This window comes from Pinus tabuliformis, chromosome 1_1 (genome assembly GCF_031772625.1).
Source record: "Pinus tabuliformis cultivar Carrire ecotype Pingquan chromosome 1_1, CPIR1, whole genome shotgun sequence".
Classification (NCBI taxonomy): Eukaryota; Viridiplantae; Streptophyta; class Pinopsida; order Pinales; family Pinaceae; genus Pinus; species Pinus tabuliformis.
The window spans coordinates 711,735,704-711,751,288 of record NC_142297.1 but is presented as its reverse complement, the minus strand read 5'-3'; the positions used below and the strand labels follow the sequence as shown (position 1 = coordinate 711,751,288).

Below are 15,585 nucleotides of genomic sequence, written 5' to 3'. Positions count from 1 at the left end.
GGATCGCCTCTATCCGTAGAGGGGATTTACCTCTCCAACACCCACGCCGCAAAACAAGATAAACACGCAGGACGTAATCCAATTTACCGTCGAGCACGCGCAGCCGCGGAGTCCGCACTAGCGCCGATCGCTCTCCCGCCGAGCCGCGCAAAAAGGGGGGTAGGGTGCAACACTAGGACTTCCCCGGAGGTCACCCATCCCAGTACTACTCTAGCTCAAGCGCTCTTAACTGCAGAGTTCTGATGGGATCCGGTGCATTAACGCTGGTAATGATCGCACCCACAAAGATCTCGCCCCCTCCCCCTCTTCAAGGGAGGCCGCCGAGCCACGCGCAGGGCATGGGGCCCATCCATGGCCCTCGATCCGAAGCGGCTCAGCGCAGAGCTCGCCCTCTTCCCCGACTTGGCGCGCCGCCCACCCGCGCAGAGCCAACGAACCAGGGAAGACGGAGGGGGTTACTGTTACACAGCAATTTGTCAATGTTTGTCACCGTCCCTGTTACCCCTCACCTTTATACTGGAGGATCATTCTGGGACCTGTGAGAAGTGACATGACCTGAAATCACTTGCATTATATTCCTCTTAGTATGAGCTTCATTTTCCCTGAAGACATCTCCTGCAAACTACTCATGAAAACAGCTCTTTTTGCATTAGCGCGGGTCCACAGTTCACTGCCCTCGCCAATGAGGGAAATCCTCTAAAGGGCGCGCCATTGGCGCTCTGTCTCAGAGTCGCACTCGCGCCAACCGAATTGAGTAAAGTTTTCAACCACCAAACTCCCGAAGGTTTCTTCAACCCATTCACCAACTGAATCTATGTTGAGCTAGGATGGTTTGGCTTCGAATCTCCATAGAAGGGAAGTGGTTTGCCACCTTTCATGGAAGTTTCCAAGTGATAAAGCCAATCCCATGAATAATGTGGTTGATCCTATCTCTTTCCTCTCTATCTATAAAATCTTGCCTCTATGCCTTGAGCAAGCTAGTCAGAGTTACAATAGTTTTTACAGTCCAATAGTCAAAGAATTTGAAGCTGCAAGAGCCTTCTTTGCACCCATAAGGCCAAATCTAAGTAAGGAGATTCTTGTCACCCAAAGAGAGAGAGGCTTGTTCCTCATCCCAACAAGCTTTGCAAGACTTGTGTAGCTGACTACCCAGCCAAAGGAGGATTTGACGTCAGAACAATGGTTGTATTCTTCTTTGTTATTTATTAATAATAGATGACTATCATTATGGTTCCACTCTCATTGTCCTATGTTTGATGTTGAGTTATATCTTTTCTGACTGATATATAATTGCATCTACTAGATTTTATGCTTGTTTTCGTGTTGTTCTTTGCATGTGCAGGTGTCCAATCACGGAGATCGTGGGGATCGTGACCGGCCAAGGCAAAGGAACGAGGGCGACATCTCTTCGACGAACACTAGCGTTGGAATCCAAGTAGGTTCTCACCATCTACTTTTTATTTGCAATTAGGAACTTGCGTGATAGCATTGTGTGATTGTTGCTAGACCCGGTCTGGGCTAGTAGGGATCGTCTCTGTCCGCAGAGAGGATTTACCTCCACAACAATTTGGCGACTCCACTGGGGAGATCTTGTTGTTTGATTTGTAAACTTTAGACGGAGCCTGAAGTACGGCCAGGTAGCCTTCGAAACGCTATTGCTTTGCATTAGCGAAGTAGATCAACGCCACTTCAGTCAATCTCCGGTTTGGTTTACAGACTAAACAACTTGGAGTTTGTCTTGTCTCTTTGGTTTTTCTTGCTTTGATTGCTTAGATAGCTTTCTGGGTTGGATTTCTTGCTGTTTCTTGCTTCCTGGTTTGCCTAGATACTGTCTTCAAGCCCTGGGTCGCTTGCTTTTGTTTTTGATTTAGCAAACTTGATTAGCGCGCTTTTTAGCCTTACAGTCGCGCTATTGGTGCAAGTTGCTCAAAGACAACCCGCGCCAATCCTATAAAAGCGCGAGTTGCAGCCTGACAGTCACGCCAGGCCTGTCAACTTTTCAGTTTGCTTGTCCTTAAGCCCTCTGAGCTTGGATTTGTGTCTTGCTGTGTCTTTTCAATTACTGGAGTGTGTTTGATCTTGGTTTGACTGGTTTTAGACCTTCATCTTTCGGGTGTCTGCCTTTTTCTATCGATTTCACATTTAGCCCTAGGGCATCTAGTGGCTTTGTGCGTCGAGCCTCCCGTAGGTGTTTTGTGTTCTTTGATCATCCGGTCAACATTGTGATTATCCTTTTGCATTTTGCTCAGTAGTTGTCAAAGTTTTTTCTTGTTATTCAAGTGATTTGCTTCTTTTTCGCTTGGGTTTCACTTGGCTTCGTTTGGGCTTGGATCACATAGCTCATAAGAGGTCTTTGTGCTTTCTTCTTGGTTTGAAGGACTGTTTTGGTGTTTTGGGGATTCGATTGTGTTCTCATTGAGTGAAATTGATCTTTTGCTCGGTGTTACTGTCTCTCAAAATTTGTTTAGTGCACTTTGCCATTGAAAAGAAAAACGAATAATCTCTTTTGCGTTGCATTAGTTAATTGAACTTAGGAGCTTTTCATTGATTAAGTGATTTAAAACAAAGAAAAGTTTCGTTTATTTGTCATTAGCTGCATTAGAGTGCTTCTTGATTGTTTGTGGTCATTTTGTTTGAAAAATTCTCAACTCTCTCGTAGTTAGTATTCATCGAACGAAATGATATTCTTTGGCATATAGCTTGCATTTAGGAAATTGTGAGAGATTACATACGGTAGGACCTGGAAACTGAAACTTAACTAAAGATCAACCATAAAATGAACTGAATGAACTTAAAAATGCATTGGAACATAACACTCACTAATTAGAGGTCTAGGCTAGAGACGTGCTCCGGCGTCGTTAAAACTAGTCACTGTTGTTTCACACTACGGTTGGGTGATTCCTCCTTTTGTGACTCGATAGTGGTCTAGCACGGATTTGAACTCCCACGTACCGTCACGTATATAGGGGAGACCCCACTAGGTTATCATCCTTTATCCACAGGAAGCCGTGTCTGCCGCCTTACAAGCCGTAACGCACCGAAAACAACATTCGGGAAGATTGACTGCCGTACGGGAAGTCCTTGGTTTTCATATGACTGCCAAGGTGTATATGCAGTTTTACGGATTTGTTTGGTAAACCCTTTTGCCTAGTTCTCCAGAGTAGTCACTTTTGATCCTTTTCAGACTCCTTAAAAGAAAAGGCTCACTTGAGCAGTTTGTCACTTCGGGCTCACAAAACATTCGAAGGCGACTAGAGTCACCTTTTTGTCCTTTTCTCGACTCTTAAAACATGAAAAGGTCAAGTTGTGTCCTTGCGTCTTAAAATTCATTTGGCCACGATAAACATTACCTGGTTAGATCTTGTGTGCGTTAGTTTGAGTAGGGTCCTTTATCGTTAGATTCCCTTAGGTTTGTTTGAAGTTTGTCATCCTGGCTGAACCGTCGACTCCCGTTCCAAGTGATCAAGGCTCTCCGTCTTCCGCTGCTCCTGAGGTACCGGTTGTAAGTGATACTCTTCCTGTTATCCCGAGTATCCAACCGATCAACTCTCACGCTCCGGACGACGAAGGTTACGAAATTCATTGGAACCCCATCTGGGAGCCTGACGAGGACGATATTCCTTTTACCCCCCCTGGTGTTTCGTCTCCAATGTCTACCTCTCACATGGATGAGACATCTCCTAGAGTGAGTGAGACACCTGTGTTGTCGAATATCGACACTCCCATCCCAGCTACTTCTCTGCTCCCCCCACGCTATCAGTCGTTGAGGGATAGGGTAAGTGCCAGGACCCCTGCTTCGACCATGTGGGATCCCCATATCACTCCCACCACGGGATCTTTTGTTTCACAAGTCCACACTACACCTGTCACTTCAGTTCCGACGAATCCAACTGTTTGTGTAGCACATTCAACTCCGGTTGTTTGTGCCGTAACAGCTCAGCCTTGAACACTGGTGCTGGTCCCCCTCACGGTCAAGTGAGTAATGGCCAGCCGGCACTCTCGCCTAGAGTTGTCCACCCTGCACAAAGTGCTCCACCCTCTTCTGGTCCCGTTCCAGGAGGGGGGCCATATGATGCATCTGGACAAGCTGTTCAGGATCCGAATGCGCAGGGTCCATTCTTTTATTATGATTCTACCGGTCAATACCTTCAACTCTCTCAACCCTTGCCTACTCAACCTGTTGTTGAGGTTTCGGTACCATTATCCATTGCTTGGAACCCTGGTACCACCTCTTTCCATGGGGGCCAAGCAATGCCTGCACAACTTCAGGGACCACCTAACCAAGGCCAGCCATCTTATGTGCAAACCCCCCAGGGCAGCAATATTATGGCCAGTCTTACCCAGGACAACCTGGGGGCCTACAAGGACAACCCTATCAGGGACAACCTTCGGCCGCTGGTGGTCCATCTTTTAATTATCTGAATCAACCTTCTGGTTATCCGGGGCAACCTGGTACCCAGCAAGGTTACCCGTCTAGACAACCAGGACAACCTTATATCCAACAAGGCCAACCTGGTATTCAGCAGGGTTATCCCTCTGGACAAACCGGACAAACTTACATTCCACAAGGTCAACCGGCAGTCCAACAGGGGTATCCTTCTGGGCAAGGGGGGCAGCCTTACCTACAACAAGGCCAACCCACTGCTCAGCCTAGTCATCCTTCTGGGCAAGTGGGTCAGCTTTCTTCACAGCAAGGCCAACCCACTGCCCAGCTTAGTCATCCTTCTGGACAGGCTGGCCAACCTCAAGGTCAACCGGCCGTCCAGCCCGCTCAACCATCTGTTCCGCAAGGACAACCCTTGGTTGCTCAAGGACAACCCGCTACCCAGCAAGCACATCCTTCTGGGCAAACAGGTCCGTCCCAAACCCAACCAGGCCAACCTTCCGGCCAGATGGTCCAAGCTCAACCTGTTCAAGGACATCCTTCTGGGCCCCAGACTCAACTTGGTTATCAAATGCAAGGTGGGCCACGACCCCAACTTTCCTACCAAGCGCAGCCTTCTTATCAGGCTCAGTATGGAGCTCAGCAAACGTATGGCTACCAGCAACCCCAGGGGCAAACTCAATTTACCCCTTATCAAAATTATCAACAAATGCAGGTCACTCCTTACCAGAATTATCAGCAACAGTACGTTGCACCTGCAGGACAAGTTGCTAATCCATGGGGTGCTGGGGGCAGACCCAGGGTCAACTGTCTGCTTATGGACAAAATCCTTATGGACAGAACCCCTATGGGCAAAATCCCTATGGGCAGAACCCTTATGGGCCAGGCCCATCCGGACAAAGTCCATGGGGGCAACCACCACCTGGTTGGAACCCTGGTACTACCTCTCTTCCACAGCCACAAATGTCCTTTAATCCTCAGTTGCCTTTCTTAGCGACGTTGGAACTTCCAGATGTGTCCAAGTTGACGAATGATCCCATTCTTCATAATCCATATTGGCCACCAGTTCCAACTAAAATACCCGGTGATTGCCCAAAATTCGATGGCAAAGCTGGTGAAGATCCTCAAGCCCATGTCATGACCTATCACCTTTGGTGCTCATCCAACTCATGGCTTGATGACTCCATCCGGCTCCGCCTCTTCCAAAGGACTCTCACCGGCTCAGCCGCTAAGTGGTATATTGAGTTGAATCGCGGAACATTTCAAGATTTCAACTCGTTGGCTATGGCATTCCTAACTCATTTTCAGTTACCCATTCGGTATGAGACAAGGACACATCTCCTTACGTCTCTCAAACAGGACACGGCCACGCATATATCCGATCATATACATGAATGGAGATGGCGTCGTTGCTTGATCAAATTTTGGATTCCTGATCAGCTCCTGACCGATTGGTTCACGACTTCCTTTGTCCCTACGATCGCGCGAGACATCGCCATGGGAGCTTGTGTAACTGAAGAGCAAGCTATCACACGTGCTCAGTACCTCGACTTAGTATACTCTCAGTCAGGTACTTTATATGATTATTTTCTAGACGCCTCGAGACCCGGAACATCCAAAGCTCCGCCAAAACCATCTGTTGACGGAGTTATTGGCTCTGTAAACACGTCATCAAAGAAATCAACCGCGAACCCTGGGAAGCAAAAACAGAATGCTTCTAATGGAAACACTTCTCAGGGTCAATCTAATTCTGGAAGTACCTCCGAGGTTAATGTCGTTCAGTCCACCACGGCGGATAAATCCTCGAAAGGGAAAAAGAAAGGGAAAGCTAAGAATAAGACCGAACAACCCAAACAGGACTCCCCTAAAACTCCACCCGAGGAAGGAGCCAAACGTAAACCTAAGTATCCTTGTCTTATTTGTGATGAGGATCACTACACTAAAGACTGCCCCAGGCGGTCCGAAGTTAGTCAATTGTTGAAAGGTGCTCCTGGGACTCCTGCTGTGCTTAAAGAACCTTTCCCTTCTCAGCAAACTCAAATGGTGGCAGATCCATCGCAACCCTCTTCTTCATTCGGCTCTCAAGTCTTCATGGCTGGGACGATTCCCATCCATGTCACTACTCGAGCGAAAGAATATCCATCTCATGCCGGGAAAGAGCTGGAGGTCCCCTCCAGCGCTCCTCCGTCTAGTTCTGGTCCACTCCACATCGAACGACCTAGCACTGAGACGACGATCCGACCCCCTCCAAAAGGTGTACTCTGGAAGTCTTCTTACAACCCGAATGCTCGTGCTGCTCAGCACTACAGCATTGTTGAGGACTTAGCCCAGGCTCCGTCTGCTATGTCCGCTCTAGAAGTCCTCCAGAGCTGCCCCTCCCAGAGGAAGTCCTTGCTATCGGCCATCGGTGGCATAGACCCGGCTGACTCGGATCTGATTTCTTTTGATCTCGAGGGCTATACGCCAAGACTGCCTCACCAAATTGCTTTCCTTATACAGGTCATCATCAATGGTAAAACGATTCATCGTACAGTCATTGATGAAGGTGCCTCAACTTGCATCATGTCTATTGCTTGCTGGAAAGCTATTGGTTCTCCAACATTGAGCCAGTCTCCTACGACGTTAGAAGCCTTTGATGGAAGAGAGTCCCGTCCTTACGGTATCCTCCAACGCTTGCCCATCTCCTTGGAAGGGAAGACGGTAGAAGTGGAGGTCGAAGTTGTCGACGCTAATCTTACCTACAACCTCCTCCTCGGACGTAGCTAGACATACGCCATGCAAGCCGTGGCTTCCTCCCTTTTCCGTGTCATTCGTTTCCCTCATCAAGGGAAGATTGTCACGGTGGACCAGCTCTCCTTCTTCGCCTCTTCTTCCGAAGGTAATGTGCCATTCGTGGAGCATACCTCTAAATCATTCGAGAGTGTGGGAGCCGGACTCTTTAAAGATCCCGCTCTTATGGGTGTCTTTCCCCTTCCACCTCCGAATCTCGCCCCTATTAACATGATTTCTGTGTGTTTTGATCCATGGGTCCTTCCTCCCGCTAATCAGGTAGAATCCCGGGGCGATATTATGCCATTCGAGCGCAACAACAGTGATGTCAACCTTCACTCCATTTTCAATGGACTGAAGCTTGGGGGGCATGTACCTCGAATTGAGACACCATGCTGGGGGGCATGCCCGTCCCTCTATTCTCAAGTTTAGTGCGCTTCAATTTGTACATGCGTGTGTGTGTGTGTGTGAGTTTTCATGTTTTCGGTTTGGTGTGAAAGCGTGATTGCCCCTTATTGTGTCTTTTTGCTTCTTGCGCAGATGTCGGGTGCACCTTACATTGGTTCGCCGATGGTGCCTGCCGCAGTACTCGTAATTTGTCCTCTGCGGCGTGGGTGATTTACGATCCTCACGGTGAGTTGATAGACCTTCAAGGTGTCTGTTTAGGCTGTACTACAAACAATGTTGCCGAATATAGCGTTGTTATTGAATTATTAGCCGAGGCAATTAATCTCGGTATTCGTACATTGCTTGTTAACCTAGACTCTCAGCTTGTCGTCCATCAGCTCAATGGGCGATATTCCGTCAGAGACCGTCACATTTTAAGGTTGTACTTACGTGTTAAATTGTTAGAAAGGAATTTTGACTTTATCACATATCAGCATATTCCACGACGATTAAATACATTATCTGATGCATTGGCCAATCATGTATTAGATAGACATTTGCGTAATTTATAATCAAAACATCATACAAGCAAGCACATAAAAGCACAATAATAAACCGTAGGCATATATATATATATATGTGTGTGTCATAATGTTTGCACCGCGTGCGTTACAAAACCCAAAAATAATACATGTTCATCCTGATACATCCTCGGACAACATGTCCCTCAAAAAATATGCATGAAAGAAGCCTAGGAGTCTACTCGTGGTGGTGCTCATGATAGCACGTCACCGCGCGCACCAAGCGTCTCAACAGACGATGGATGCGGGTCGGCACCCCCACTGTGTGCCTCTGGTATGCAAAGGGCACGTCCGCCAATCTAGCGTAGCCTGGAATCCCTTGGGTAAGTCCCTCGAGATTCTGCACCAGCTCTTCCCCCACGGCACCCCTTGCCTGAGGGTCAGCTGCAGGTTGGTCCCTCCGCGCTATAGGAGACAAGCCGGCTGGTCGCTCTGGGCCCACATCTGCATATACATACAACTGTCATCAGAACATGCATGTATTGACAAAAAAAAAATGAAAATACATAAAACACCAAAAAGAGAAGATCATACCTAACTCCTCTTCCCACTCCTCTCCCTCTGGCAGTGGGAGGTCTGGGTCCCCCATGAAGTTGGTTCCCGCGTATGGCCAATCCTCTACCACGATCAGTTGACGGCGAAGCCATATGAAGAACTCGGGCCTCCATGAGCGAATCACCCCATTGGCACGGACCTGTGCCGGATACCCGCGCCAATGGGGCGCAACCCTAAATTTTAAAATCCCCCTTACGGAGGCTCAATTAAGGAACAAAATGCATAAAACAAGTATGGAAATGGAGCTAAAGGAAGCGCCTCTTACCTAGAACTGGCGGAATCTCAAATGGTTGCCCGGATTGGTGGTAATCGCTGCTCGAAGTTTGCACCCCAAATGGACCACTACCACTATGCAAGAGGTAAAAAGTAAAAGTAATTTTATTTTTTTACATTTTCACCATATTTATAGACTTTTTGACTTGTAATTAGGGTTAAAGAGTTGTTTTTTGAATATTTTAATATATTTTTGGTCGAAAATGGATTTTACGCTTGCTTTTGGTGCCATGACAGGTTCTTTTTGCAACTTCGATGGTGAAACGAGTTGTATTTTATACTTTTTTCGGACTCGGTAAATACACGAAAAAGTCACTATGGAGTCATCTTTCAGCTCTTTTTTGACTCGCTAAAAATGAAAAGATTGTCGGGTTTCCCCTCTTGACTCGTTAAACATAAATAAGAGGCGGTCGTCTTTAAACCCTTTTCCGACCGTGTAAAAATGAAAAGATCGTCGGACCCTTGTCGTTTCAGGTTCTTTAATGGTTACGAAACGACGTGATGTTGATCACTTTTCTACTTTTTCGGATCGATATCACTACATATGAAAAGTACTCCTCGATCGTAATGGTCGGGCGGTTCTTTCGAGCATTGTTTTATACTTTTTCGGGCTCGGGAGACACAACTTTACGAAAAAGGACCCCCCTGGAGTTTTCTTTTTTGCTGTCTTTTCAAACTCTCTAAACATGAAAAGACGCTGAGTTCTTCCTTTGTCAGACTCGTTAAAACTTAATGACATCGGATTCCGTCATAATGACACTCACAAGCATATGCTATCCCCATCAAGCTTGTTAAAAATAACTGGGGTACTCGCCAGAAATGGTGGGGAAAATGGATCCATAATTGTCGTCGTGTCGGCAGTATGTCGCTCTTGAACATGGCACTAGTCTGCATTCGTGTCGGGGTGGGGACATCTCATCTTGTTTTACACTAGCCTCCGTGGGTTTGGGTTATCCTATTTGGCCTCTCATCTGCTCACTACCTTGTCACCATGACCTCTGCTCATTTGATGTCAAATACTGCCAAATCCACTGTCGTGCCGCCGATATGTTCAAGAGAAGTTGACCTCTGCAGCAGTACAACCTCCTCTGATACCTCACATAATTTTGATTCACCACAACATTCTTCCTCTGTCTCGTGTCACTGATGTGGGAAACACTATGGCCCACCTTTGATCAAGGTCACTTCCTGTCGACTTCAGCTCATTATCCAGGAAGTTGATCTAGAGACTCCCTTCGGTGCCTTGGAGCCTGCATGCCTCAATGGCAGGTTCTTCGTGTTCGACGAGAGGTTTTCATCATTGGCCTCCGATCGAATGATTCTACGGGTGTTCGACGCCAGCTCATTGATTCACACGCCGTAGATTGTACCTATAGTACCTTGAGGGCCATTGTCATTATTGGTGGTACCTCTCGCGTCTGTTAACAGTTTTCATCATTGACTGGTAATCAGACGATGTTCATGCATGTTCGACTTCAACTCATGCATTCACATGCTTGAACTTGTACTCTGTCCGGTTGAGATGGAGTGCAAGACCCTGGATTTTGTCTATTGGAATCCAGGCTACGATTTGTGGCTTATTATGTTCATTACATGACTCATTCACTGGATGGATGCGACCATGCCTGAGTCTCTATTTCGATCCTCTCTGGATGGCTACGCTCATACCCTGGATCTAGATTATTGTGTACTCTATTATGGATGGCTGTGCCCATACCACACATATATCATGTACTTAAGATATCAGTTGTACTTCTTTACACAGTTTCTCCGGCGGCCGTGTTTTCAGTCACGCATGTTCTTGTAAAGCATTTCACCCCTCTCTCTCTCGGGCCTCATGCTTTAGGGGGCATCTGTTACACAACAATTTGTCACCGTTTGTCAATGTCCCTGTTACCCCTCACCTGTATACTGGAGGATTCATTTCGGGACCTGTGAGAAGTGACATGACCTGAAATCACTTGCATTATATTCCTCTGAGTATGAGCTTCATTTTCCCTGAAGACATCTCCTGCAAACTACTCATGAAAACAACTCTTTTTGCATTAGCGCGGGTCCACAGTTCACTGCCCGTGCAAATGAGGGAAATCCTCTAAAAGGGGCGCGCCATTGGCGCTCTGTCTCAGAGTCTCACTCGCGCCAACCAAATTGAGTAAAGTTTTCAACCACCAAACTCCCGAAGGTTCGCTTCAACCCATTCACCAACTGAATCTATGTTGAGCTAGGATGGTTTGGCTCCGAATCTCCATAGAAGGGAAAGTGGTTTGCCACCTTTCATGGAAGTTTCCAAGTAATAAAGCCAATCCCATGAATAATGTGGTTGATCCTATCTCTTTCCTCTCTATCTATAAAATCTTGCCTCTATGCCTTGAGCAAGCTAGTCAAAGTTACAATAGTTACAGTCACAATAGTCAAGAGACAATAGTTTGAAGCTGCAAGAGCCTTCTTTGCACCCATAAGGCCAAATCTAAGTAAGGAGATTCTTGTCACCCAAAGAGAGAGAGGCTTGTTCCTCATCCCAACAAGCTTTGCAAGACTTGTGTAGCTGACTACCCAGCCAAAGGAGGATTTGACGTCAGAACAATGGTTGTATTCTTCTTTGTTATTTATTAATAATAGATGACTATCATTATGGTTCCACTCTCATTGTCCTATGTTTGATGTTGAGTTATATCTTTTCTGACTGATATATAATTGCATTTACTAGATTTTATGCTTGTTTTCGTGTTGTTCTTTGCATGTGCAGGTGTCCAATCATGGAGGTCGTGAGGATCGTGACCGGCCAAGGCAAAGAAACGAGGGCGACATCTCTTTGATGAACAATAGCGTTGGAATCCAAGTAGGTTCTCACCATCTACTTCTTATTTGCAATTAGGAACTTGCGTGATAGCATTGTGTGATTGTTGCTAGACCAAGTTTGGGTTAGTAGGGATCGTCTCTTTCCGCAGAGAGGATTTACCTCAACAACAGTAACAAAAAAAGAAAAAGAAGAACGAGAGAGAGTGGGGCGAAAAAGGCGTAAGTTCCGCGGCCACCGACGACACTGCGTGGAGCTTGCGCTGCCTTTCCGTGAACGACCCACGGGTTCCTCCGAAATTTCAGTTCCTGCAAAAGTACATATGATTCAAACCTCTTACCCACTCTCCCTGTGTCATCTTCACTGCGGTGATGCGAACGGTCCTAGATTCATCGCCCGCTGCGGCAATACGTCGCCTCCGTTGCGCTGTGATCCCGCTCGCGACTTCCGACCGGGATGATAAATCGGTGCCCCGTTCTCGAACTTCCCTTGGAGCAGTCTCGAGCGAGTCGCCATTACCCTCAGTTAGGCCCCCCTCCTTAATGCTCCAGCGATCTCTTCGTTCGCGAGACTCCGTTATAAATCGATATATAAGTAGACCCACGCCGCAAAACAAGATAAACACGCAGCGCGTAATCCAATCTACCGTCGAGCACGCGCAGCCGCGGAGTTCCGCACTAGCGCCGATCGCTCCCGTCGAGCCGCGCAAAAAGGGGGGTAGGGTGCAACACTAGGACTTCCCGGGAGGTCACCCATCCCAGTACTACTCTAGCCCAAGCGCGCTTAACTGCGGAGTTCTGATGGGATCCGGTGCATTAACGCTGGTATGATTGCACCCGCAAAGATCTCGCCCCCTCCCACTCTTCAAGGGAGGCCGCCGAGCCACGCGCAGGGCATGGGGCCCATCCGTGGCCCTCGATCCGAAGCGGCTCGGTGCAGGAGCTCGCCCTCTTCCCCAACTTGGCGGCGCCGCCCGCCCAGCGCGGAGCCAGCGAATCAGGGGAAGAACGGAGGGGGTAACAAAAAAAGGAAAAGAAGAACGAGAGAGAGCGGGGCAAAAAAGGCGTAAGTTCCGCGGCCACCGACGACGCTGCGTGGAGCTCGCGCCGCCTTTCTGTGAACGACCCACGGGTTCCTCCAAAATTCGAGTTCCTGCAAAAGTACATATGATTCAAACCTCCTACCCACTCTCCCCGTGTCATCTTCGCTGCGGTGATGCGAACGGTCCCAGATTCATCGCCCGCTACTGCAATACGTCGCCTCTGTTGCGTTGTGATCCCGCTCGCGACTTCCGATCGAGATGATAAATCGGTGCCCCGTTCTCGAACTTCCCTTGGAGCAGTCTCGAGCAAATCGCCGTTTCCCTCAGTTAGGCCCCCCTCCTTAATGCTCCGGCGATCTCTTCGTTCGCAAGACTCCGTTATAAATCGATATATAAGTAGCCCCACGCCGCAAAACAAGATAAACACGCAGTGCGTAATCCAATTTACCGTCGAGCACGCGAAGCCGCAGAGTTCCGCACTAGCGCCGATCGCTCCCGCCGAGCCACGCAAAAAGGGGGGTAGGGTGCAACACTAGGACTTCCTAGGAGGTCACCCATCCAAGTACTACACTAGCCCAAGCGCGCTTAACTGCGGAGTTCTGATGGGATCCGGTGCATTAACGCTGGTATGATCGCACCCGCAAAGATCCCGCCCCCTCCCCCTCCCCCTCTTCAAGGGAGGCCGCCGAGCCACGCGTAGGGCATGGGGCCCATCCGTGGCGCTCGATCCGAAGCGGCTCGGCGCAAGAGCTCGCCCTCTTCCCCGACTTGGCGGCGCCGCCCGCCTTGCGCGGAGCCAGCGAACCAGGGGAAGAATGGAGGGGGTAACAATAAAAGGAAAAGAAGAACGAGAGAGAGCGGGGCGAAAAAGGCTTAAGTTCCGCGGCCACCGACGACGCTGCGTGGAGCTCGCGCCGCCTTTCCGTGAACGACCCACGGGTTCCTCCAAAATTCGAGTTCCTGCAAAAGTACATATGATTCAAACCTCCTACCCACTCTCCCCGTGCCATCTTCGCTGCGGTGATGCGAACCGTCCTAGATTCATCGCCCGCTGTCGCAATACGTCGCCTCCGTTGCGTTGTGATCCCGCTCGCGACTTCCGACCGGGATGATAAATCGGTGCCCCGTTCTCGAACTTCCCTTGGAGCAGTCTCGAGCGAGTCGCCGTTTCCCTCAGTTAGGCCCCCCTCCTTAATGCTCTGGCGATCTCTTCGTTCGCGAGACTCTGTTATAAATCGATATATAAGTAGCCCAACGCCGCAAAACAAGATAAACACGCAGCGCGTAATCCAATTTATCGTCGAGCACGCGCAGCCGCGGAGTTCCGCACTAGCGCCGATCGCTCCCGCCGAGCCGCGCAAAAAGGGGGGTAGGGTGCAACACTAGGACTTCCCGGGAGGTCACCCATCCCAGTACTACTCTAGCCCAAGCGCGCTTAACTGCGGAGTTCTGATGGGATCCGGTGCATTAACATTGGTATGATTGCACCCGTAAAGATCCCGCCCCCTCCCCCTCTTCAAGGGAGGCCGCCGAGCCACGCGCAGGGCATGGGGCCCATCCGTGGCGCTCGATCCGAAGCGCTCGGCGCAGGAGCTCGCCCTCTTTCCCGACGTGGCGGCGCCGCCCGCCCCGCGCGGAGCCAGCGAACCAGGGGAAGAACGAAGGGGGTAACAATAAAAGGAAAAGAAGAACGAGAGAGAGGGGGGCGAAAAAGGCGTAAGTTCCGTGGCCACCGATGACGTTGCGTGGAGTTCGCGCCGCCTTTCTGTGAACGACCCACGGGTTCCTCCAAAATTCGAGTTCCTGCAAAAGTACATATGATTCAAACCTCCTACCCACTCTCCCCGTGCCATCTTCGCTGCGGTGATGCGAACGGTCCTAGATTCATCGCCCGTTGTCGCAATACGTCGCCTCCGTTGCGTTGTGATCCCGCTCGCGACTTCCGACCGGGATGATAAATCGGTGCCCCGTTCTCGAACCTCCCTTGGAGCAGTCTCGAACGAGTCGCCGTTTCCCTCAGTTAGGCCCCCCTCCTTAATGCTCCGGCGATCTCTTCGTTCGCGAGACTCCGTTATAAATCGATATATAAGTAGCCCCACGCCGCAAAACAAGATAAACACGCAACGCGTAATCCAATTTACCGTCGAGCATGCGCAGCCGCGGAGTTCCGCACTAGCGCCGATCGCTCCCGCCGAGCCGCGCGAAAAGGGGGGTAGGGTGCAACACTAGGACTTCGAGGGAGGTCACCCATCCCAGTACTACTCTAGCCCAAGCGCGCTTAACTGCGGAGTTCTGATGGGATCCGGTGCATTAACGCTGGTATGATCGCACCCGCAAAGATCCCGCCCCCTCCCCCTCTTCAAGGGAGGCCGCCGAGCCACGCGCAGGGCATGGGGCCCATCCGTGGCGCTCGATTCGAAGCGGCTCGGCGCAGGAGCTCGCCCTCTTCCCCGACTTGGCGGCGCCGCCCGCCCCGCGCGGAGCCAGCGAACCAGGGTAAGAACGGAGGGGGTAACAATAAAAGGAAAAGAAGAACGAGAGAGAGCGGGGCGAAAAAGGCGTAAGTTCCGCGGTCACCGACGACGCTGCGTGGAGCTCGCGCCGCCTTTCCGTGAATGACCCACGGGTTCCTCCAAAATTCGAGTTCCTGCAAAAGTACATATGATTCAAACCTCCTACCCACTCTCCCCGTGTCATCTTCGCTGCGGTGATGCGAACGGTCCTAGATTCCTCGCCCGCTGCCGCAATACGTCGCCTCCGTTGCGCTGTGATCCCACTCGCGACTTCCGACCGGGAT

The 15,585-nt window shown here is 49.6% G+C and overlaps 4 non-coding genes and 1 pseudogene across 4 annotated transcripts; all 5 read right to left on the bottom strand.

The window, feature by feature from the left end:
* Positions 1-161: 161 nt before the first annotated feature.
* LOC149215844 (5S ribosomal RNA) lies at positions 162-281 on the bottom strand (annotated as a pseudogene).
* Positions 282-12,465: 12,184 nt separating this feature from the next.
* On the bottom strand, positions 12,466-12,584 carry LOC149215843 (5S ribosomal RNA). The gene has a single exon (XR_016251576.1). It is a non-coding gene; the product is annotated as a 5S ribosomal RNA (ribosomal RNA).
* A 725-nt stretch (positions 12,585-13,309) lies between these two features.
* On the bottom strand, positions 13,310-13,428 carry LOC149215842 (5S ribosomal RNA). The gene has a single exon (XR_016251598.1). It is a non-coding gene; the product is annotated as a 5S ribosomal RNA (ribosomal RNA).
* A 731-nt stretch (positions 13,429-14,159) lies between these two features.
* LOC149215841 (5S ribosomal RNA) lies at positions 14,160-14,278 on the bottom strand. Its single transcript, XR_016251680.1, has one exon. It is a non-coding gene; the product is annotated as a 5S ribosomal RNA (ribosomal RNA).
* A 724-nt stretch (positions 14,279-15,002) lies between these two features.
* LOC149215840 (5S ribosomal RNA) lies at positions 15,003-15,121 on the bottom strand. The gene has a single exon (XR_016251674.1). It is a non-coding gene; the product is annotated as a 5S ribosomal RNA (ribosomal RNA).
* Between the last annotated feature and the right edge of the window lie 464 nt (positions 15,122-15,585).